We start from the raw sequence: 26,221 nt of genomic DNA, 5'->3' as shown, positions 1-26,221 counted from the left end.
TAATAACTTACATAGTAACATAATAGATGACAGCAGACAAAAAAACAAATTGGCTCATCCATTTGCTCAGTTGAGGTTTGTCCATGTTGAGCAGATGCACATATTCAGTATGTGTAATCCCTGAGCTAGTGTTACATCACAGGTCCCCAGCGACCACACCTCAAATAGGGCTTAAACGGTTACTTCTCCTCTACGAATGTTAATCCTTTTGAAAGTCCAGAATTCCCTGTTGGAGAGAAATTATTTTCTAGGCTCTGAGTGTGGTTCAGTAATTCATTAAGTATTAGCTCCTCACAGGTCTCTCAGGGAGCCTTCATTCTCCAATACAATCTATCCAAATTTCAGCTGCATGACATCTTTCGCCACAGTCACTACACCCATATAACCCCTCTTCTCAAGTCACTACATTGACTCCTTATCCATTCCCGCATACAATTCCTCTTATGCACCTACAAGAGCCTTCACTCTGCAGCTCCTTACTACCTCTCCTCTCTTATCTCTCTCTAAACCACTTCTCATGCATTCTGCTCATCAGGCAAGTCACGCCTATAGATGCCCTTCTCCTCTACCACCAATTCCTGACTGCGTGCTTCCCACCTGGCTGCACCGTATTCTTGGATTAGACTTCCTGAGTTGGAGCATCAAGCTCCCTCTCTTGCCTTGTTTAAATCCCATCTAAAAACTCACCTTTGTTAGGCTGTTTTTAAATCTTAATCTTGATTGTCCTGCTTACAGCCTCATTAATCTTTAACCATTCTTTTAATAAATAAAATTCTCCAAGTCCCTTTTGCTCTGTATATTTGTCTTGATTAGATTGTAAGTGCTACTGAGCAGGGACTGTTTCTTATATGTTTTTGTACAGCGCTGCGTCTGTCAAGTAGCGTTAGGTAGTTTTGTTCTAGGAATATCTTTAAAGGGTGAAGTAGGAGAATATTAATCATTCCTATCCAAGTTTGCCACCTTAAAGGTGCAGGTACTCATGGGCTGGCAGTAATTTCAATGCCACCAGCCTATCAACTTCCACATCTTTAAGGGCTTGGATTTGGATGAGGCACAAAGGTGCTGCTACTGTGAAAAGAAAATTGGCATGTGCTGCAATGCTGACATGGAAAGTGGTCCACAACACCATCATTTCTAGCAGGATTAGATGAATAAAATGCTGAATGTACCAAGCTATTTCGAAGATTAAGTCAGACCATACTGAAATACTGAATGCAACTTCAGAATTGCCCAAAGCTTCTTGATACTCTTCTGAACCAGATGTACTTGAGGGGTGTAGGGAAGCAAATTTAACAACTTGGCATGTTTCAGGTGCTGTCAATGGCATACGCAATGCTTTATTCTGGACTCAGTGTTCTCGTTTCAGGGAGCAGAAGAGTGTCCTACCTGAATACCAGGTCACCTCTGGGACATTATCCTGCATGGACTATCAAGCTGCTGAAGGCATAAGTGGTCCTGAGTACATGAACGTTGTATATAAGGGGCTAGAAGCGATTCCGGAGTTACATCTGGAAAAGAGATATTGCAAATTGCTTCCTGTGACCTCCAGTCAGCTCGTGGATTTGGCACATGTGCTGAGCATATGGGCTAGTCTCATGACAGTCTGGTGGCAAGCATGGCCGCAGTGGCATTCTTTGTGAAACTGTGTAGACAACTGGACTCAAAAAAATCCTTCCTGGTCAAAAAGCTAGTGCAAGGTTTTGCCAGGGAAGCTAGAGTTAACATGCATGGGGATATGCGCCAACCCATCACTCACAATGTTTTGATCAGCCTTCTACAAGCAGCAGGATCTGTTTGCTCCACATCTTCCGAGGCTGCTTTATTCCATGTAGGCTTTTCATTTGCCTTTTTTTGGGGTCCTCTGGGTAAGTGAGTTGGTCCCTCCAGCACATGATTATGCAGGGTCTACTGGTCTTCTGTGGCAGGTTGTGCAAGTCTTAGACAGAAAGATGATCATGTGCATTCAAAGATCCAAGACAGATCAGCTGGGCAGAGGCTAACTGATCTGCTTCTGGCTTGCAAGAGAGCTGGCTACCTGCTCCATAGCCAATCAGCAAGTTATGCCAAAAGGAGAGTTATTTTGGCTTGTTCACATAGACTTAAGCCCACTGTCATCCTTCCAATTCAGGGTAGTCTTTAAAAAATGTGTGACAGCGGTTGAGCTTCACCCACAATTTTTTAGCTCCCACTCATTCTGGATCAGTGCAGCCACTTTTGCAACCACCCAAGACCTGCTGTCTGAGCTGATTAAGCACATTGGGTGCTGGCATTCTACTTATATAAGGCTATGTTTGGGTGAGGAAATAGTATAGACGTAGGGTCAGCTTAGACAGAGCCAGCGAGGATCAGGTGGTGGTGATCTTCAGCCTCTCACCTTGAGCTTAATTTGACCCACCCCTTTTTTTTCTTACAGACTGTTTAAAAATGGTTGTGGCTCTGTGGTCATTCTTTCATTTTCTGGGCCGGTAGGCGAGCATGAATGGCCCCTAGGACAAGCATCTTCATCTTGCCACAAGAGTAGTCAGATTGTGCTGGTTGAGTAACAGAGGTATGCGATGGGCTCAGTTGATCCCGGCTCTTCTTGAGGCCAGGAGTTCATCCCCATTACTCACCACAATTTTGATTCCCCTAGGGGGGAATGATCTTTGTTCAGTCATTAATAAGGAATTGATCACCCAGATGAAGGCGGATGGGCTCCAAGTCCAGTCTATCTTCCTGATAACCTTGATCTGGTCTAATATAATCCCTCACTGGGTTAGGCAGGGGGGGAAATAATCCCAAAGCCATTGATAAATCACGGAGATAAGTCAACTGGGAGGTATCCAAATTTGTGATTGCACATGATGTCAACGGTCTCAACTGTCCGGGCCTGTACCAGGCTGATGGTGTGCACCTATCTGACATTGATCTTGATGTTTTCTTGAATTCCAATCATAATATTCTGTAAGCAGGAGTGGTTCCCTAGCTGCAGTAATGGAATGGAATGAGGAGAAGCGAAGCTGCTGTCCTCGACTATGGCAGGAATCTTTCTTCACCTCCCTTGGGTCCAGTGGCGAGGCGAGTCCCCCATGAAGTCAGCATAAAGGGCAAGTCATCTGGAATATTTTGCAGAGCCCACTAGGTCCAACTGGGAACCCTATGATTGTTGCTGCTGTATAGTCAGCCCACAGGCCAGCAGATGGACAGATGACTAAAAGGCACAGGTCTTGCATTACTGAAGATCACATGGTTGGGTGAACTTGGCCTTATAATGTCACAGCTCAGAATCCCTAAATTGGGCTAGTTGCCCAGCATATGCACTTGAATGACCAGGACCGAAAGAGCTGAACACAAGGATATTGAGCTGGACTCGGGGAAGGGTGGGGGAAGAAGGAGCCCTGTGTAAAAGGCAAACGGTTATGTAATTTGGTGACAGTATGTGTTATTGATAGGATCCTCATTGTATTAGCTTGCTTAGAAGCATTATGTATTATATCACCCCTTAGCTTGCCCTGCCCTTGTCCTTGAGAGGTTTTTAAATTCTCCCTCTCAATTTTTGAACTTCTTTTGCTAATTCACTGTTGGTCATATGGGGTTGGTGGCTGCTGGCAGCAAAAAACAGGAGGTTTCCTGACTTGGAATGTTTTTAGCATTTTTTAAAATTTCATTTTTAATATTAGTGAGTGATTCTTTTGATATGTCTAATGCTAGTATTTTATCTGTAACTTTTACCCTATCCATGTTTTGTTGGGAAGAGGAATGTATACCAATTACATTCGGCACAAGAATGTTGTTCCTCGTTATCAGTCTGTTCTTTATCCATTATGTGGGCAGGATTTATGTTCCCATCCAGAGAAGCCTTTTGGAACTAGTTATTCATTTTATTAGATAAACGTCCAGTCTATCAAAAAAAAATATTATATTTTTTCTCATCTTCATGAGTTTCAGCCAGATTATTTTTGTATAACTGCAAGTTGGCAATCGGCAGCTGACAATGTTCTTTTACAGCAGTTATATCCTCCTGGTTACTCTTTATCTTCATACTCCTAGAGAGTTAAAAAGGGGTGGGGGTGTTCTTTTGATTTTTAAGGACCAGCTGAAAGTGTCTTTATTACCACAGGCTATCACAGATGTCTGTGAAAGCCTAGTCGTTAAAGTACACTCTCAGGCAATATGCCTTTTTTTTTTTTTTTTTTTTACCATCCTCCAGGACCTCACTCTGTTAGTTTTAATTTGGAAATTGAGTTCATTTCAACACTCTGTCTGAAGTATGTAGACATAGTTTTATTAGGGGTTTTTAACATTCATGTGATATGGCCAAATCCCGCATGGATGAGTTTTTTTCCCTTCTTACTTCAATGGGTTTGTCTCAGCTTATTAATTCCCTCACTCATTGTGCTGGTCACATAATAATTTTACTATGGGTTCCTGAGACGTGGGTCTCAAGTTGGAGTATTAATGGTCCCCCCCAGTATTATGGTCTGACCATATTTTGCTTTCACTTTCCATGACTGTGGTCCAGAAATTTCTGCTGCTACCAAAAGAGGCAACTGTACAGAAATTTTGTGGGCCTATTAATATTGAACTTTTCTCCTCAGAAGGGGTCTCTGTTTCATCAAGTCTGGATTTTGATTCAAATGATATTAATCAGATTGTAAATTCCTTTAATAGTACTTCAATTAGTGTTCTGGATTGTATTGCCACTTTTAAAGAGACTAAATATTTTCGTACCAGACATCATGTCCCTTGGTTTTCACTTTAGCTTAATAAGACCAAGCGTGCTATGCGATGAGTTGAACAACTCTGGCATGCTCTTAAGTCTACATCCACTGTTACTAATTACAAAGCAGCTCATGCACTGTATTGAGCCACATTCGATTCTTGTAAGTAGTCTTTTTATTCTTCATGTTTTCAATGCTCACTTAATTGTCCTCAGGAACTCTTTTCAATCATCAATAGTTTATCTCAGCCATCTGATAGCTCCACAGTTAAAATCGGCATAGATTGTGAATCCTTTGCCTCACATTGTTTGGATAAAACTTTCTGATTGACTGCTGCCGCTGGTTCTTTGACAGTTAAGAGTGCCCCTTCCAAGTTAGACACTGAGAGTTGTTTTTGGACTGATTTTGAGAGTCTTGATTCTACATAAATAGAGGTATCTCTTAAATAAATACAGTCCTCTAGTTGCTCACCTGATCATTGTCCCATTACTATCTTCCTGGCACTGCAAACTTTTTTTTTTGTTTAGCCTATTAAGGAATCTCTCTCTTTCTGGTTCCAGATTATTGTAAACAGGCTACTGTGATCCCAGTCTTGAGTCAGTTAGTAGGAATAGACCTATCTCCAATCTTCCTATCTTGCCCAAATTGTTAGAAAAGCTGGTCCTGAAACAACTCACTGAGTTTTCAGAGAGTAAGCAACTTTTACCTCAAAACAATATGGCTTTAGGGCCAACCATAGTACTGAAATGCTGCTTTTGTCTCTATCTGATTATATTTTGTTGCAGTTTGACCAAGGAAATTCCTTGATTTTGGTGTCCTTGGATATTTCCTCTGCAATTGATTGCTTAGATTATTCAATCCTTTTGGGCCAATTGCCCTCTTTGGGAATTGGATGTACTGTTTTTTCTTGGTGCAATCATATTTGTCGAGTCGTCGCTTTCAAGTTAAGATTAACCAATCATTTTCTCCATGGAAGCCCCTTGAGAAGGGGGTTCTGCAGGGTTCTGCTTTATCCTCCATGCTGTTTAACTTATATTTGCAGCCTTTATGTGACATTATCTCATTATATGTGGAGGAATTTAAAATTTATGCTGATGACATACAGCTTATTTTTCCAGTTAATGCCTCAACAGCTAAGGTTTATGAAACCATTGTGACCTGTATTTCTGTTATAAAGCTATGGCTTAAGCAACACGGTCCTCCTCTCAATCTTGCCAAAACTGAGGCTATATGCTGAGCAGAAATCCAGGTCAAGTCTTATTACCAGATACTGTTGTAGGGATACCTCTTACTTTTGCGCCTGTAATTCGAGATCTTAGTTTCTTGCTTGACTGTTTTTGGCTTAAAACCTCAAATATGAGCTGTTATTAAGTCAGCATTTTTTAAGTTTCAGATTCTTCATCCCCTGAAATATTTGCTTCCAGCTCTCAATTTTTGACCACATTAAACTATTGCAACTCACTATATGCAGGATTGCCAAAGTATATGCTATTTCCCCTTCAATTATTACACAATCAGCTGCGCATTTTATTACATCTCACTTCATCAGGGAACATATCTCCTCTGCATTGGGCCAACTTCACTGGCTTCCTGTTGAGTACAGGATTAAATTTAAACTTATGACTCTTATATATAAGGCCCTTTATTCTGCAGGCCCTGTTGCATTGTCTAATAAATTAATATGTTATATCCCCTCACATTCTTTAAGATCTCTTGATAAGGGTTTACTTGTTCCTGCTGCTGAAAGCTATCATCTGTTGCGCTGGAGGTGGACCCTTGGCCTGGTGCAGGATTAGTACGGCATTCTGGTCAGTCCCAGACAGCGCCTGCCACCAGGAGGCGGAGCACACAAGGAGACAGAGGCGAGCTGGAGCTTCACCAATAACAGCCCGGGGTTTCCGCAGGTTGAGCCCTTGGGCACCTGGACCGCCGGGACTTAGGTGGGCCTCCGGTGGTCTGCCGGAGAGGCATCAGAGACGTGTGCCCACCATGAGAAAGGGTGCGTGGCTGATGAAGAGTGAAGAAGCTAGACCTGAACCAGAAGCTCCAGAGACCTCGGAAAGGCAACAGTTCAGAGAGGTCCTCCGAATGAGACAGGTCTAGCCACATGGAAGCCACAGTTGTTATCCAAGTACGTTGGCCCCAAGGTCACTGGGGGCCAGAAGAGAGCGTCCAAGTGAAGCACAAGGGTTAGAGCCAGAGTATCAGTCCAAGAGAGGTCAGACAAAGTGAGGGTCAATACCATAATCAGTCCGTGCATAGTCGAGGCAAGCGAGGGTCGGTTCCAGGTGGCAGGCAGTAGAATAGTCAGGCAGGCAGAGGTCAGTACCAAGAAGTCAATCCAGAAAAGTACCACCTGGGAATGACACAGGAACAAGGAGATGCTGGGACTGGAGACGCTGGAACAGGAGACACTGGAACAGGGGCAAACTATCACACCAACGGTGTCGACCTGATTGCCAAGGCAAAGAGCAGTAGTCTGAGCCCTGCTTATATATAGGGCTCAGGTGATGTCATCGGGGTGCACCGCGGATGTTTCCCATGCTTGGCCCTTTAAAAGTCCGGGAGTTCCGCGCGTGTGCTAGGGGGCAGGGCCGACGCCATGGAGGACGCCGAGCCTCGACTTGAGGAACGCTGCGAGGGAGAAGGCCCCTCGCAGCGTTCCTCACGTCCGGGGACACTGCGGACGAGCAGCGCTGGCGGAGGCCGCAAGTGAGGAGCTGGTAGACGGGCACGCCAGGTGAGCAGGCCCGGCCACGGCACCAACACGGCCGGGAAGCGCAACATTATCTTCAGACTATTCGCACCAGAGTTTCGCTGTTTCCACACTTGCGCTGTGGAATGAGTTACCTGATGGAGTTGAGAACTCTGATTACAAATTTTTTAGAAAACAGTTGAAAGCTTACTATTTTTGACAGGCTTTTTCTTGATTTTTTTTTCTTTGTTAATTTATAGTTTGTTTATTTTATTACCGAGTTTTAAATTGCTAATATATTGGATTCTTTTTTATTGTTCACTGCTTAGCACAGTTTGCTTCTCTAGGTGGGAAAAATATGTAAATAAATAAATATCACTATGTTCAAGTAGGAGCCATATGTATTAGGTTGCGCCGTATTTGATGTATGTTACATCAAGCTGCGGCCATTTTTACTCACTACCTGCCATGCTTCACCTAATTTATTGGCAAGGCTAGCAGCAGGCTGTCTATACCAACGCTATACGAGCCCAGTGCTGAGCTGGGTGGTGTTAGCATGGCTGGTATGTCCTTGCAGGCCATGTTGCCCCCTACCTGCACCTCTTGCTTCCTTACCGCTGGAGCGAAGTGCTGCTCAGCAGCATAGAGAGGGATGGGGACAGCCAGCAATCAAGAACCAATCGGAACATGCGGGGGGGGGGGGTGGGCAGAGTTGGATGGTGCAAGTAGGGCCCTGCTGCCGAAGGCCAGTCCTTTTCGACAATTGACCTGCTTCCCGCCCACCCTCCTGGTGGCGAGGCTAGGGCTGTCAGTTTTAGAGGGTCTTTCCAGGCGCGGACTGGGAGGGTGACTGTCGCAGCTTGATGGGAGTTTTTCTTCACTTCCCTTGGTTCCAGCAGAGGGACGAGCTGACCATGATGTCCGCATAGAAGGAGAGTCACCTGGAATATTTGACAGAGCCTGCTAGGTGGTGAGCATGCTAGGTCTCACTACCTGCCACGCTTCACCTGGTTTATTGGCAGGACTAGCAGCAAGCTGCCCATGCCACCCCTATGTATCCAAATTCTCTTTACCTAGATCTCTGAGAAGAGGACCCTTAGAGTTCTTTTCCCAAAAAACAGTGAAGATAGGACTGTCCTATTGTAGGGCAACCTAGGAAAACAATGTAAAAATCCAAATGAACCGTCCACGCCTTAAGATAATGGTAAGGGTTTATATATTGCTAGAGCACACCATCCTGCTCCCACATGGGGGAAGCAAATACCAGCCTCTACTCACTAAAATCTCGGAATCTCCTCAGAATACATAGTACATGACTTCTGGTAAGGAAAAGCAAAGGGTCCTTATACTAGAAGGTACAAAGTGAAAAAAGAAAAAGAAAAAGTCGGACTGCTACATATCCGGACACAGAAACTACATGCTAGCAGAACATCTTGGCCCCACATGCAAAACACAAACAGAATAATTGACCCCAAATTAGAATGAGAAACATGGAGACAAAAGTTGAACTGGAAACCTCAAAAAGCCAGAACCTGCCTGCAGTATAACAGCAGAAAAATAAAACAATTGCATTTTCCCTGTACTGTAAAAATTAGAAATATTCATATGTACAGAGAAAATGAAATTATTTCCACTTCATCTCAGTGAAACTGAAGCCACAGCAGTCTCACTCTCCTATCCCTATCAGTCCCCAGTAGTTTTGCTCCCCATCCCCCTCTAGATCTCCCAGCCAGACTCATATGCAGTGCAATAATGCAAAGCAGAAACATGACCATTCCTCATAAAACAAACTCAAGAAACATAAATCCATCAAAATAGCAAATTATACTAATAAAAAATAGTATTTCAAAACATGTGACAAATAGAGCATATAATAAATAAGAACAGCAAGGATAAAAAAAACTTTAAACATTTCCCAAAAATCAATTAACTATTTCAAAACAGCAGACATATCAAATAACACCCAATAATTAAAACTAAGAACATAAGACTCGTCAAAGGTCCATCAAGCCCAGTGTCCTGTTCCCAGCAGTGGCCAAGCCAGGTCACAAGTACCTGGCAGGATCCCAAGGGGTAGATAGAGTCCAAGCTCCTTATCCCAAGAATAAGCAGTGGATTTCTGCAATTCTCCCTTAATAATGGTTAATGGACTTTTCCTCCAGGAACTTGTCAAAACCTTTTTTAAATGCAGCTGCACTAATAGCTTTCACCAAATCCTCTGGCAACAAATTCAAGAGCTTAATTATGCATTGAGTAAAAAAATATTTTCTCTTATTAGTTTTAAATGTATTACCTAGTAACTTCATTGTGTGTCCCCTGGTCTTTGTACTTTTTGAAAGAGTAAACAACTGATTCACGTTTACTCGTTTCATTCCATTCATTATTTTATCGACCTCTATCTTATCTCCCCTCATCCGTCTCTTCTCCAAGCAGAAGAGTCCTAACCTCTTTAGCCTTTCTTCATAGGTGAATTGTTCCATCCCCTTTATCATTTTAGTCGCCCTTCTCTGTACCTTTTCTAATTCTGCTATATCTTTCTTGAGATGTGGTGGCCAGAGCTGCACACAATACTCAAGATGAGGTTGCACCATGGAGCAATACAGAGGCATTGTGATATTCTCTGTTTTATTCTCTATTCTTTTCTTGGCTGCTGCTGCACACTGAGCAGAAGATTTCAATGTTATTTTCAACAATGACACCTTGATCCTTTTCCTGAGTGGTGACTCCTAATGTGGAACCTTGCATTATATAGCTATAATTTAGGTTACTCTTCCCTAAGTGCATCACTTTGCATTTGTCCACATTAAACCTCATTTGCCATTTGCATGCCCATTCTCCCAGCTTTGCTATGTCCTCTTGCAATTTCTCACAATCCCCTTGTGATTTAATAACTTTGAATAATTTTGTGTTATTTGCAAATGTGATCACCTCAATTGTTTTTTTTCCCAATTCCAGGTCATTTATAAACATTCATACACACACACACACACAACCCTTTTTTCATACACACGAGCTCCCAATCTCTCTCACACATACACACTCCTTCACAATCTCCTCATCTAGGCTCCCTCTCTCTGGCACCCACACTCAAGCATCCCCCCCCCGCTCTCTTACCTCCCATGCTCTCTCTCTCACACCCTCCTGCTCTCTCTCATCCTCCCCTCCTCCACACCCCCTCCCCTTATATAGGCCCCCTCTCTCTGAAACCCACTCAAGCATCCCCCCACTCTTACCTCCCATGCTCTCACACCCTTCTGCTCTCTCTCACCCTCCCCTCCCCCACACCCCCTCCCCTTATATAGGCTTCCTCTCTCTGAAACCCACACTCAAGCATCCCCCCTCTTACCTCCCATGCTGTCTCATACCCTCCTGCTCTCTCACCCTCCCCTCCCCCACACCCCCTCCCTTATATAGGCTCCCTCTCTCTGAAACCCACACTCAAGCATCCCTCCCCCGCCCGCTCCCTTACCTCCCATGCTCTCTCTTACACCCTCCACTCCCCCTCACATACACACACACACACACATTCTCTCTCATCGGGGCCTTCCATCTTTGCCGCGAGCGAAGCACACTCCATTCACGGCACACGGGGGGGGCTTCCTTCTTTGCCGCGAACGGCGCACCAGGGCTTTCATCTTCACCGTGAACAGAGCGTGTCCCGCAGCAAACGCAGGATGCACTCTGTTCGCTGTATGCCAGGGTCTCCTCTGCTATTTTCTGTGCAGAAAATGGCAATTCTGTGCAGGGGGGGGGGAATTCTGCGCAATGCTCCGCAGTAGTGCAGAATTCCCCCAGGACTAAAACGTAAAGCGCAGTTCAGGCGCACCACAAGGGTTTGATGGGGGGGGGGCTCGTCCAATTTCATTGCTCGGCAGCCTTGGAAAACTTTTGTGCAGCTTGTAATATTATTTTCCTTCACAAATGTGTGGGCACAATTACACATTGTAAAAAAAAAAAGAAAAGAAAAGAAAACTCCAGCCCTCAAATATATTTTTATGCATGTTCCTTGCTAAAATGATAAGGCATTTTACAATGCAAATGCCACATCGCTTGATTTCATGCTCTGTGTTAATATAAGTTGTCGGTAAGATTTTCCTAATGAGTTGTATAAGGAATTTTTTCAGTTAGTGAATACCCCGAGGAGAAATGTTACGTTTTTTTCTCCTGCTATGACTGAGATGTAAGCGGAGGTTGCTGCGATTACAATGCAGGGTACTTCCAACTACCTGGAAGCCGCTTCTGGTGCTGCTGTTGCTGGCTGCCCCTGTCATGCTTTCCGGGGCTGGAGAGCAGAGCAACAGCGCCACCTACCAGCTGTTCTCTGCAACAACAACTCTCCCCATAGCCTCCTGCATCACCACAGAAGGGAAAAGGAGAAACATCCTCTCCTACTAACTTTCATCTTACTCATTGGTTCTCACTCAGTTATTTTTTTCTCTCTCTCTTATATTCTTGGTATTAAAATTGCAGAAAAAAAAGCAAACAACCAACCAAAAAAAAAAAAAAGCAAAATTTGAAATCCCTTGCAAGAACAAAAATTAAGCCTCTTTGAGTTAAAATAAAAAATAAAAATGCATTTAAAAAACAAAAGCTTGATAGAAAAAAAGCATGAATGGTGAGGAAACCAGCAGAGCAGAGCTGCTGTTGGTACACACAGGCTGCCTCCAGAGAGACCACAGTCTGAAATGCTGGAGGCTGGGAGTGAAGGGATGTGAAAAGCCTATCAGTCCTGTTGCTTTTTTCTCTCTCTATTTGGGGTTGCAGCACTAATGCTCAGGGCTGTTGCAAGAGTACTAGGAGCCCTAGAGGTGAACCTTCAATTTTGTGCCCTCCCTCTTACACATCTGCCTGTCTGGGGGTAGCTGTAGCACAGAATCCCCCTCTCACCCCACTCAGCATCCACCTCTCACTTTCCTCTTACCATCTGCCAGGTCCTGCATCCACCTCCCTTTGCCACATCCTCAGTGCCCAGAATCCCTTTTGTCTATCCCCCTGTCCAACATCCTTCTCTTTCTCTCCTTCATTCCCTATTCAGCGCAGCAGCATCACCCCAATCTCTTTACCCCTTATTTGCAGTGCCCGAAATCCTCTCTCTACCCCCTACCTGACCAGAATCCTCTCTCAACACCCCATTCTCACTTGTCCAGCGCCCTCTCTCCATCACGCCCCCAGCTTTTTTTTCCATCACCACCCCCCAAATCTACCCAGCAGCCATTTACAGCATTTGCAGTGACGGATTTAGGGTTTTGCCGCTCCTAGGCACTGTTGTTACTATCACCCCTTCCATGTAGATGAGGCTATTAGCTATTGGCCAGCAATGCAAGGAGGCGCGCAAAGCAAGAGATTGCCTAGTGTGTCTCCTACTACCACCGTAAATTTAACACCTGCTCAGAGGCAGGCGTTAATCTTCACCCGGCTCCCCTCCCCCAAAGATTGGCCTGATTCGCCAATTGGTCTGGGTCAGACCTGGGGGGTACTGTACCTGAAATGGCGGATTCTGATACTTGTCAGTGAAAGGACCAATCCCCTTTCAGGACAGCCTTCTGAATTAATATTTAATTTATTCACTCCTTCATTTACTGCCGATTGGTCCATTCACTGTCACATGTCAGTGAATGGACCAATCTGGAGCAGCCTTGCCAGAGGAGGTCCTCCGGCAGGGTTCTTGGCCCGGAGGGGGGGATTTGGGGTCTGGCAAGGGCTGTTTTGGCGAATGGACCTCAGAATCTATTTCAGATACGACCCCTGAGTCTGACCCAGACGAACTGGCCCATGGTGGGGGGGGGGGGGGAAGCTTTGGTCAGGCCAGCCACTGGTGTTGGTCTGGGCGCTCGATGCTGTTGTGTGTGCACAGCCGTCTCTCCTAGCACGTCCTTTTTACCGCACCAGCTCATTTAACTATTACATCGGGCACCCAGGAGAGGTGGCTGTGCGCATGTTAGGAAAACGGGTGCTCAATAATGAGCACCCGTTTTACTGTACTTGATATTGCATCAGCCCCTGAGAGGGGAGGGGGTCGGAGCAGAAAACAAAGGGCTATTCTCTGGTAAGTGAAATTCAGCACAGCTGGGCAGTGGCAAATCTTCAGCTGGCCTGCTGCTGCCCAGATTTTTGCCACCCTGAGCAAAGGCCTAGTGTGCCTATTGGCAAGTCCACGCCCGGGCAGCTAGAGCTTTTGGCAGCCGACCCTCCCCCACCCAAAAGAAAACTTTGACACCCTCGGCAACCACTTAGTTCAACTACTGGAAGAACCGTTCTTGCTATTGCTGAAGGTCATTAAACCAAGGGTGGTGGTGGGGGAGATAGTTACAGCAACTGAGTCAAAGCTGGAAGCTCTGTCTGCCATTTGCTGTTATTGCTGCAGGGTAGAGGCACTGCTCACTGGAGGCCACCAAGCTGCAGTAAACCATCTAAAGCAGCAGTGTGTCGCCACACTTCCCAGTCCCCCTGCTGCTCCCCCTACCCGAGTGAAATAGGTCCTCCGCCCGGGCTTAAAATGCTGGAGTCAGTGGTACCGGCATGCTCTCTTCTTCCCCCTCCCCCCCCCCCCCCCCCCCCAACGCGGTCCGGAAAAGGAAGTGGTGAGCAGCGGGTGCATGTGCGGGAAGAAGAGACCGTGCTAGTGCGGGCAGCATCGGCCAGAAGAAGAGAAGAGAGTTGCTGCCTGAAGAATGAGTAGCGCGGCTCGGAGTAAAACGAGGAACAACGTCAACCCCCGCGGCCGATGGGCCTCCTTTCTCCGCGAGGGCTGAAAAGCGAAGGAGGTTGCTGCTACCTTTAGGGTTGGAAGAGGAGGAGGTTGCTGCTGCTGCCACTAGTTCACTCACTATCTAGCAAGCACATGTGTTTGAAACCCTCTGTGTGTGTGTGTGTGTGTGTGTGTGTGAGTGAGACCGCATCTATGTTAATGATTGAGAGCCTGTATATGTGAAAGAGAGTATGGGTGTGATTGAGAGCCTGTGTGTGAGAGATAGCATGAATGGAAGTGTATGACTGAGAACCTGTCTGTGTAAGTTTGTGATTGAAAATCTGTTTGTGTGAAAGAGTAAGTGTGTGTGTGATTGAGATCCTTTGTGTGTGAGAGAGATCATGTGTATGTATGATCAAGAGCCTGTGTGTATAAGTAAGAGAGAGAGCGAGCATGTGTGTCTGTGTGTGATTGAGAGCTGGTTTAGAGGGAGCATGTGAGTATGTGAAAGAGTCTGTGTGTGAGAAAAAAAGACAGCATTTATGTGTGTGATTGAAAGCCTGGGTGTGTGTAAGCATGAAAGGACAGACAGCTTGTTTGTAAATGTGTAATTAAGAACCTATATAAGTGAGAGAGAGAAAGCATGTTTATATGTGAGCAATTGAAAGAGAGAGAGGAGAAAGTTGCAAGCAAACCATCCCTCCCTCCTGCTAATTCAAAACAATCTCAGGACACCTGGATATCAAATGTTCCCAGGAATGCAGAGCAAAACATTTTTTGTATCCTTGTTATTTTTAATTATTGGGCCTTTTTGTCTGCTATTTTGAAATATTTTGTTGGTATCTAGAAAATTTTTGATATGAGTTTTTAATTATTGGATATTCCATTCATCAGCTGTTTTGAAATAATCTGTTCTTTTTGTTAGTTTGGTTTTGCTACTATTGATTTTATATTTCTTGATTTGTTTTATAAGGATGGGTGATTTTTCTTTTTTTCCTTTGTTACACTGCATACAGAGACTCTGGCTTGTTGCGGTTTCCAATTCAGTTTTGTCTGAATGCTTCTAGTTATGCGTTTTGGTCTCTTTATTCTTTGTTAGGTGAGGGTCAGCACACGTGATTCAGGTGAGGGTTTTCTGCTGGCGTGTAGTTACTGTGTACTAGGGCTCTATAGCAGCCTGGCTTGGTCCGTTTTCCTAATGTCTTAAGGCCTGGTGTAATATTATCAGTGTTGCCTTTTCTTAGGTAAGGTGTTTCCTGTTTGAGTACTGGAAATTGGTGCTGTTTTGGTGTGGGATGTTTACTATTTATGCAATTTCTGTTCAGACAGAATATGTATCTTTCCCTTGTGTCTTAACAATAAAAATAATACTGGGTCTTTATTTTTTATTTCCACCGTGAATTGTAATGAGCAGCGTGTCACACATGTGAGCGTGGTCTGTCAGGTGTGTCACGATGGGAAAAAGGTTGAGAACCACTGGTCTAAAGGGAGGGGGGGATGCTGGATAGCTTGCACACCATTATACCCTGGCACATTACGCTGTGTGGGCTCATTCATGCATCATTGTATTTACTGTTCTCCACCTTGTGGTATGCTTTGTAAAGGCAGAAAAGACATCTAAATAAATAATTCTCCTTTGAGCACTGGGTGAAGTCACTTCTTAGTTTATTGGATCAATACTGCAAAAAAAAAAAAAACAAACAAAAAAAAAACAAAAAACAATTAAATAAAATCAACCCCTAACCCTCTAACTACTGTTGTTTGCATGGGTAGAGTGAGGAAACTTTGTTCTGATGAGTGAAGCTCTTGATGCAGTTGAAGAAGAAATTACTCAAAAAGAAACAACTTTATCTGTAGGAAAGAGCTTCTCTGCTTCCTTACCAATGACCTTGAGCAAGTCACTTTAACCCCCATTGCCTCAAGTATCCACTAAAATCGAAACTCTTTGGGGAAGTGACTTATTGTCCCTAAATTAGCAATTATGCTGTAAGCTGCCATGAGCATAATTTGGAAAGGTGGGCTAAAAATTCAAACGATTCTAATATATCGGTGGTTACTGAGCACATCTGTGCTGTATGTCAGAGTCTGAGGCAGTGGCAGTCAGAAGGTGTGGCGCTTGCAGCTGCATGGGCCCCCCGTCTGCTGCTGCCAGACCTTCTCTTCAAATGGGGGACATAGCAGCCAACACAACTCCCCCCCTCCCCAGGCCACGGAGCAAACAACAACTTTCCATCTCATCAGCTCAGAGAGGTTCTCTTCTGTAAAGTCAAATGCTGGCTGTGGTCTCAATTTATTTATTATATACTGACATTCGATCTGAGATATCACATCGGTTTTCATTCAGGTACTGTAGGTATTTCCCTATCCCCAGAGGGCTTACAATCTAAGTCTTTGTACCTGAGGCAATGGAGGGTAAAGTGACTTGCCCAAGGTCACAAGGAGCGACAGTGGGACTCGAACCCACTGCTCTAACCACTAGGCTATTCCTCCTCCCTATACTACAGCTATCAGATATTTTGATTTTTATAAACCTTACATGCAAGCAAGATCTCAAATGAACTTTAGGGGAAGGAGGGCTATCCTTCTGGGGGAGGGCTGAATTGGGGCAACTGTCCCAGGCCTTGCACTTTGAGGGGGAACTGCGGAGGAAGGAGATAAATGTCCATAGTTGCGCCAACCCGCTTCGTTGAACAGGCAGTGCTATTGGCTGTCTGTGATATCAGCTGGTGCTGCATTTTATTCCCACCTTCCCCGCCCACAGAGGCAAGCCAAGGTCTGAGCAGTGCCATCAGCCATTGTTGTGCGATGGTTCCCTGATTTATACCCACTTCCTACCTGCTACAATCCCTGCAGCAAGTTGACAACAGGCATAGAACTCAAGAGGGCGATGTTATGGGACTCTTAGGGGTCAGAGGGCAGAAAACTTTGAGAGAAAAACAGGTACCTTGGATGGTTTAAAGGCTGGGGAGAGTGCTTATTGGGGTCTGGTGGGGTTGGGGAGGAGAGAGCTTTATGGATTTGGGAGTGAAGGGACGAGAGTGTTTTTTGGAGCCTGGGGGAAGAGGGAGAGTGCTTGTAGGGGTATGCCGTGCCTCCGTGCCTCTCATGTAGTAGAGAGCAGCGGCAAGCTGCTATCAGATGATCAGCACAGGTTTCCCACCATCCTCTCATTATTCAATTGCAATAGAGCCCTGCTCTATCTGATTCACCCTGTGCACTGTAGTCCCCTAGGATCAGCCCCAAGCAGTGCCATCTCTAGACAGAGGTATCTGAGGAGGGCAACAAGGGGGGGGGGGGGGGGGGGGGAGGCATGCTATGTATGGAACGGGACAAGCAGTAAGCCAAAGTGACATTTCCATCTATTATATCCACCCCCACAACATGACCCCCCACCTTTAAACTGGATATAACTAGACACTACAAGAAAAAGTCCCAAAGGCCTTCTAGCCTACTTGGTATAAACCACTCAGTAAAACTACCATTAATATTATTTGATAGCATCAGTTCTTCTTTATGGGGATGAAGTCTGGAGGTTATTTAGGATGGGACTGAATTTCAACAACAACTTTGCATCTTCAGTTCTGAAACACCCTAAATCTACAGAAATTTCCCCAGCAACAGGTGCAGAGCAAAAGTAGGACATTTCCCTTTACAATTCATAATTTAAAATACAGTATTTTCAAATTGTGATGTCATCTCAGTAATAGCCCTAATAACTCCCTTCCACTGTCAAGAGACTTGTGAAGTAACATAAAAAGACACCCAGAACCTATGTATCAATCCTCCCATACCACAACAGCACTAACTCCAAGAACTCAAAACAGCAACAAACTACCTATGAAAACTATGGCAGCACTGCAAATATTGTTTCAGGCCCTAGCAGGGCTGGCTCAAGGCAATTTACTGCCCGAGGCAAAGGATGAGATGGTGCTTCCCTCCCGCCCCCCCCCCCCCCCCCCCCCCCAGGCATGGCGCAGGTCAAATCATCAAGAAGGGCAAGGGAAGGTGGGGGTCTCTTTTACTCTGACCCTTTTGGTGATTTCAAATCCTATGGAAAGGGAGTGACAGATAGAGTGTCGGCGAGAATGTTTATAGGAAGCTGGCAACCCTAAGACCTGCCTCGCAGCTTTACCCCAGCATTTTCCCCTGAAGAAGTGGGAGACGGGTGAATAGTGAGGGTCTGTGTGTGGCATACTCTCTCTCTGGGCTACTGCAAGGGCATTAGGCAGCCAAGGTGAGCTTTACAGCCGGGTGCCCGTACCCCCTGCCCTCACCACACAAAATAAAAAAATGATGTATTTATAATAACCAATTTTTCATGAAAAGGTACCGTACAATGAAAGTATAGTCTTCTGAGGTAAAAATATCACAAATGATCACAACTGTGCAAACAAGCAAAAACATTCCTGTGCAATATCAGTTGCCGGTCCCATTTTGTGGAATACCCTGCATGAACAATTAAGAACATGCAAAAATGTTTAAGAAATCTCTAAAAACCTGGTTATATAAGCAAGCGTTTGAAGAAACAGAACTGTAAATGAGGTAGAATCGGCCAGATACCTCATTTGTTATGGCTGAGAACTTTGTTTTTATAAGTGGTGAATATATTTTTAGATTTTTTAATTTGCTATTTTAAGTCGATTTTAGATTAATTTATACAAATACGCTACAGAGAATTTTGTTATGGATGAGAACTTTGTACCTTTTGTATTCATTAGTAGCAAATTTATGTTTTTATGTTGTTTTATTTTCCGGTTTTTATTTTCTTCTTTATGTCGTTTTCAGTTTGATTTGTCTCATGTCAATACTCTTGCTGTTATATGATTTTATGAATGCTCAGTTGTTAGCCATCATGATCTATTGGAGTGTGCAGTAAAGAAATCATTTTAAATATATAAATGCATATGGTATTAGGCAGTGGCTTCCGGGGTGGATACTTCCTTTGGCATCCCTCCCAGATTCACTTCTCTATACCCCTCCTCCCAGATTCATTTCTTTGTCTTCTCCCTCCCCCACCTGTTTACGTCTCCATCGCTCCTCCCGTCCCCAGTGATCTCCAGTTCGCCTCTTCCTCACACAGGCTCCCTCCCTCTTTTGCACACACTTTCACACACCCCTGCACACAGACTGCCTCCATTTCTCTCTATCATACATATACACCCCTTCACACCGGCTCCCTCTCTCACACACAAACATGCACCTCACTCCCATATACACACACACAGATATACAAGACTCTCCCTGCAGATGCTCACACACACACACACACATAGACACAAACACACTCTCTCTCACTTCCTATCTCGTTCCCCATCAGAAGCACAGCAGCAGCTGCCTCCTTCCACCCCCGCGACAGACGGGGGCTCTTCATTTTTCTTGAGGCTGCACGGGGGCTGGTGCAGTTCTGCTTCCTGCACTTGCGGTGGGGAAGGGGGGCAGTGCTGTTGCTGCTCCACATGCACTCCAATGCTGCCTCTTCGTGCGACCCAGGACATACGCTGATCTTCCTTCTGCTTCGGGCCGCGACTGCTTGACCTTTCCTTTTTCCCGCCCACGCAGACCCACCACTTCCTCTTCCATGCCACGTGGGTGGGAAGAAGAAAAGACTATGCAGTTTCCGGCTCCAGACCCATGGTGTTCTAGGCTGCCGCCCAGTGCTTCCACTGGCCCTGTTTCCACTGCTCAGGGCCCAGCAGCCTTCCTCTTCTGCTGCCAACGGGATGGGCTCCATTCGCGGCTGTTGACCTCCTGGCTGTCACCTGGGGTGGACTGCATCCCCCCTTAGTACGCTACTGGTATTAGACCAATTGTAATGCATGTTGGGTGTGGGCTTTGCCCTCAGAAAGCCCAGAGTAAACTAAATTACAATCACTAAAAAAGCACTAACTGCTAGCACTCAAACAGTAAAAATCCTACCTATGAATAGACAATGCTGCAAATGTTACACCATGCCCTATATACCAATATGCCTTCTGTCCTTGGTCACACATGCTCCCAAGGACAGACACTAAAAATATAGAATAAAGAGACCATAAATTATAAACAGAAACATGTAGATAAATGCTGAAATGGAAACCACAATAAGCCAGATTGTATATAGTGCAACAATGGAAAAACATAAATATCATTCCTCAAAATATTAAAATCAAGGAATATAAACCATCAATCATAACAGTAAAAACATACTAATAAAAAAAGAATAAATATTTCAAAACAGCTGATGAATGGAATAACAGCTGATGAATAAAAATTATGGAAAAATTTCACAAACATCAATAAAATATTTCAAAATAGCAGACACAACAAACAACACCCAATTAAAACTAATAAGGCCAGAAAATGTTCTCACCTAGGAACTTTTGATTTCCAGTCACCCAGAGACTGCCATGGATTACTGCAAGGGGAAGGAAGGGGGCACTTCCACACGCACACACACACACACACACATACAGATGCTCTCACATATACTCTTTCACTCACACAACACATGCTCTTTCACACATATGCAGATGCTTTCACAATGCCTGAACACACGTTCATAGATGCTCTCACACTTGCTCTCACATGCTCTTTCACACAAAATACTCTTATGCTTTCACACATGCTCTTTCATACACATAGATGCTCACACATGCTCTTTCATACACACAGATGTTCTCAAATACACACATATGCTCTCACATGCTCTTACATTCACACACAGATGCTCACACATGCTCTTACATTCATACACACACACAAACACACACACACACACACACGCTCTCTCATATTCTCTTTCACACTCACACACACACAGATGCTCTCACATTCTGCGGGGCTTTTCTTCCAGCCTGTAGGGGATGGGATCCCTACGGATGCATCATTTTGGCAAAGTGTTTGGTGACAAGGTAAGGTGGCCACCAGAGGAGCATTTTGGGGGCACATTTTGCTACTCCAAAATTTTGCCCCCAGAGTTGCCACACCTCACCCTGCCTCCTCATAAAATTGTCCCTGGGCCCTAGAACACCAATACACCTCCTGAAAAAACTGAACCCAGGCTGCTATATAGATCTCTATACAGAAATATACATTAGTAAAACACTTCAATTCAGTCATACATTCAAAACACAAACTGACCCTCAGCTAGTACAGATAAGAGACCACAAATTAGAAACATGCAGACAAAAACTGAAATGAACACTCTGAGAAGCCAGACTTTACATGCAGTGCAACACTGGAGAAATAACAACAGAAATGCCCTTCTGCCTACAGAAGGTAATTTTCAAATTTTTTTACACAGGTAAATAGTTGTTTACCCACATAAAAAGTCCAGCTAAATACTCCCCTTCCCCTACTGTAGTGAAACATACTCATGCTGTGAACTTTTTATTTATTTATTTATTTGATGTGTTTTATATAACGTTATTCGGTAGAGCCATCATAACGGTTTACAAAGTGAATATTATTTTCTTAACAGTATTGAAACATTTCCTCACCTGAAAAAGAAGTAGAGTTAGGTCAAGGGAAGGAAAGTATGCATTGGGCTTTCATTTTGAAACCAAGTGTACAATTTTCAGGGGATACATTTGGATCTGCTTCAAAGCAGGTGGAAATGTAAATGGGTACTAAGTACCCAATGTATTCCTGCTGGCTGGATTTTCAAAGGGAATCCAGGCTTGGAGCTTCTCTTTGAAAATCCTGCATCCAAATTAAAAATTTTCCTCATTCTGAGCAAAATACAAAGGTATAAGAAAAGCAAGTTTGCTTACCATAAACGATGTTTCCGTAGATAGCAGGACGAATTAGCCATGCTGTCATGGGATCTGTCAATCAGGTCCGGGAGGCGGAGCTTGTCAAAGCAGAGAACAGAGCTTTGTTCTTTGTGGCTGCATGTGTGTTCCCGCGCAGGAAAGTAACGGAATCTCCTCAGTCTGTGATTAAGCCTTAGTGTCGTCGAAGACTTGGTGACTGCCAGGGAGGAGGGTGGGTCAGCATGGCTAATTCATCCTGCTATCTACAGAAACATCGTTTACTGTAAGCAAACTTGCTTTTTCCCGTCGATAGCAGGGCTGAATTAGCCATGCTGTCATGGGAGTCCCAAGCTCCCGATCACGTTGTTTATGATATATATGTTTGTACGTGATCTTTGACAGTGTGGCAGTCACCGTGGACAGGAGGATAGAGATTGCAGTATTGCTTGCCCTATCTTCGCATCAGTGGCTGCTTGTTGATCAAGGCAGTAGTGAGATATGAAGGTATGAAGTGATGACCATGTAGCTGCCTTGCAAATGTCTATGGGTTGTACATTCTTAAGGTGTGCCAAGGAGGTTGCTATTGCTCTGACTTGGCGAGCTTTAGGAGTAGAATGTAATTGTAAATTCTGTTTATCATAGCAGAATTTGATGCACTGTACTATCCAGCTGGAGATGGTGAATTTAGCCACTGGTAATCCAGGTGCCTTCAGGTCAAAGGAGACAAAGAGTTGAGAAACACGGGAGTCCGAATGTGTTCTTTCTTTGTAGTGTGCTAAAGCTCTTTTACAATCTAGCGTGTGCAGTAGTTTTTCCCTATCATTTGCATGAGGTGTAGGGAAAAGGTGGGTAATTCCATGGTCTAATTGAGATGGAATTGAGTAACCACTTTCGGTAGGAAGGATGGGTGAGTTCGGAGAACTACCTTCTGGTGATGAAATTGCAAATATGGAGGGTAATGAACCAAGGCCTGTAACTCACTAACTCTTCGTGCTGATGGTATTGCAACCAGGAATACCACTTTCCATGTGAGGGATTTTATGTGTGCCAAGTCCATGGGTTCAAATGGGGAAAGCATGAGCTGTTCCAGAACTATGTTGAGGTTCCATGGAACTGGAGGTTTAGATACCGGAGAACGAATGTGAGTTAATCCTTTGATGAAACGAGACAGTAATGGGTGATTGGATATAGGAATATCATTGATTGGTCTATGATAGGCGCCTATGGCGCTGAGGTGAACTCTGATGGATGATGTTGCTAGACCAGCTACATATAGTGTATGAAGATAATCAATGAGCAACTCCGGTGAGCAGTCCAATGGTGGTACACCTTTGGAAGTGCACCAGGCAGAGTAACGCTTCCATTTATAGCTATAATTTTTTCTGGTTGAGAGTTTCCTAGATTCTAACAAAATGAATTGTGCTGAAGTGGAAACTCCTTGTTCTGTCAGAAGGAGCCTCTCAATCTCCACGCTGTCAAGTGTAGAGATGAGTGGAGCGGGTGTAGAAGCGTCCCTTGATCTTGGCAGAGATGATCTTGTCAATTCGGTAATCGAATTGGATCCATGATGGATAGCCGGAGAAGGAAACTGTACCATGGTTGCCTCGGCCAGGCCGGGGCTATGAGTATCAGTTGAGCTTTGTCCGCTATGCACTTCTGAATTGTTCTTATCATCAGTGGTATGGGGGGAAAGGTGTACAGGAGGCCTGTCATCCACAGAATGAGGAAGGCATCTTGAGCGATCCTGAATTGGCTTGGTCTTATCAAGCAGAACTTGGGAACTTGAGCATTGATCTCTGTTGCAAAGAGATCTATCGAAGGTGTCCCCCACTGCATGAATATGTCCTGGGCTATTTCTGTACTGAGTGCCCATTCGTGAGGATGAAAGATGCGGCTTAGTCTGTCCGCTCTTGTGTTTGCAACTCCTGGTAGGTAAGTTGCTTGGAGATGTATGGAATTCCAGTGAGCGTGTTTGAAAATTATCAGGGTCTCCTTGCAAAGGGACCATGAACCGGACCCTCCTTGTTTGTTGATGTAAAACATCGCTACTTGGTTGTCCGTGTAGATCATGACCCTGCGTCCTTTCAGGTGGTCTTGGAATACTTGTAATGCATTGCAAATTGCTCTGAGCGCCAGTAAATTTATTTGCAGGTTCTGTTCCGAGATTGTCCATAACCCTTGTGTTTCTTAAATCTCTAGGTGTGCACCCCAGCCCTTGCGAGACACATCTGTGGTTAAGACTGCATTGTGAGGAGGGGAACTGAACAATGCTCCTTTGGTCAGGGTGGAGTCTAGGAGCCACCATGCTATGTCCTTTTTCATTTCGGCGGTTAGTGAAATCTTGTGTCAATGGTTGTGCATGTTGTTTCCATTGACGTTTTAGACCCCACTACAGGCATCTCATATGTAGCCTGGTGTTGGGAACCGTGAAAATCGCTGCCGCCATGTGGCCCAGGACTACCAACACCTGTCTCGCTGACGGACTCTGAGAATGGTTCAATGTGTGTAGAAGGTGACGGAAATGCGATATTCTGTCGCCTGGTAGGTATGCCCTGTTGCAAGTAGTGTCCAGGCATGCTCCTATGAACTGTAACTGCTGTGTTGGTTGTAGGTGTGATTTCTGAAAATTGATCACTAATCCTAGTTCCTGTACGCAGCGTTTCACCCGATGGAGGTGATCTATTAAGATGTTGGGAGTTGGGCCGATTATGAGCCAATCGTCCAGATATGGAAAGATGGTTATACCTTGTTGTCTGAGATGAGCCACCACCACTATCATGCATTTGGTGAATACCCTGGGTGCAGCCGAAAGGCCAAAGGGAAGGACTTTGTACTGGTAGTGTTGATGCCTGTAGCGAAAGCATAGGTAACGCCACAGGATGGATGGATTGGAATGTGTGTGTAAGCATCCTTCAGGTCGATGGAACACATCCAATCGTTGGTTTGAATGAGAGGAAGGATTGACTTCAACGATACCATTTTGAATTTCTCCTTGGTGAGAAATTTGTTCAATTCCCTTAGATCTAGTATGGGGCGAAGGCCCCCCAACTTCTTGGGTATGAGAAAGTATGGGGAATAAAATGCTGCTGATTTGGAGCCTGGGTGAATTTGTCGAATTGCTTGTTGTTGCGAAGCAAAGCAATTTCCTCCCCCAGTTGTGGTTGGGGGTTGTGAATCTTGAGTGTGGAAAGATGAGGCAATATGGGTTTTGTGACAAATTGGAGTTGGTAACCGTGACGTACTATCTCCAAAACCCATTGATCGGATGTTATTCTTTCCCAGGCTTCCAAGCAAGAACAAATTCTGCCTGGTGGAGTTTGATGTTGTGGTGGTGGCTGAGTAACTAAAAGATGAAAGTCGCTTTTGCTGCAGAAGTCAGCTGTTGTGCCTGTTGTCTCTGGTTACGTGGTTTACCTCTACGTTGGTTTGAGGTATTCTGTTGTTGAGCAGGACGCTGGTAGGAAGGGTATGTTTGTGTACAAAAAGACTGATAAGATCTATAGGGTCTCCTGGCATATGATTGCCTACGATTAGATCCAATATAATGACGTGTGGTCGAATAATTAGGATGTGATGTTAATGATTGTACTGCTAGAGCTTCTTCCTTCAGTTTACCTACTGTGTCCTGGAATCTTTCTCCGAACAGGTTATCTCCTGTACATGGGAGGTTTGTTAGTTTCTCGTGCAAATCTTCACGTATTGAACTTGAACATAACCATGCTAGTCTGCGGGCTGCAATAGCTGTTGCTGATGCCCTGGATGATGTTTCATGTGCTTCGTAGATTGACCTGAAAAGGTGTCGAAAACACTCTTCCATGTCATGAAGAGGCGGAGGTATCTGATCCGCAGTCGAGGAAAGCATACCCTTCATAGCTTGCATGCACTCATATAGGTATTGTACCATATAGAATTGATGGTGCATAATTCGGGCAGTCAACATTGAGTTATGATATATTTTTCTGCCAAACTCATCTAAATATTTGTTGTCTTTTCCTGGGTGGGAATGGGGAATGAGATTTTGTTTTCTTAAATCTTTGCATCGCCGATTCCACCACTATCGAAGTATGAGGTAATTGTGGTAGAGTGTACGGTGATGTTTTCCTCATACGAAATTTTATGTCTGTTTTCCTTGAAACGGCTGCAATTGCATAAGGTGCATCCCAGGACTTCTGTAAGACTGAATGCAGGAGTTCTTGTGGTGGAAGAGATGTTGGCTCCCCTGGAGTATCAAAAATCTTTAGGAGACCAAGGGTTTCTGCTCTAGGGTCTGCTTCCTTTTGGACCTCTAGTGCAGTATTGAACCCAATTTTTCTAGGAATTTTGGGTATGTGAGGTCTTCCGGAGGGGAGTACGGTTCCTGAGGTTGTTCTTGCAGATCCGATGGGAATCCCGTAGATGATGATGG

At 44.6% G+C, this 26,221-nt stretch overlaps 1 long non-coding RNA gene across 1 annotated transcript in view; it reads right to left on the bottom strand.

Moving 5' to 3' along the window:
* Window positions 1–26,221, bottom strand: part of LOC115081093 — a 243,198-nt gene that overhangs the window by 212,007 nt on the left and 4,970 nt on the right. The gene's annotated exons all lie outside the window — the stretch shown is intronic.

Source organism: Rhinatrema bivittatum, chromosome 1, assembly GCF_901001135.1.
Source record: "Rhinatrema bivittatum chromosome 1, aRhiBiv1.1, whole genome shotgun sequence".
NCBI lineage: Eukaryota > Metazoa > Chordata > Amphibia > Gymnophiona > Rhinatrematidae > Rhinatrema > Rhinatrema bivittatum.
The sequence above is the reverse complement of the archived record's forward strand: the minus strand, read 5'-3'. Positions and strand labels throughout refer to the sequence as shown.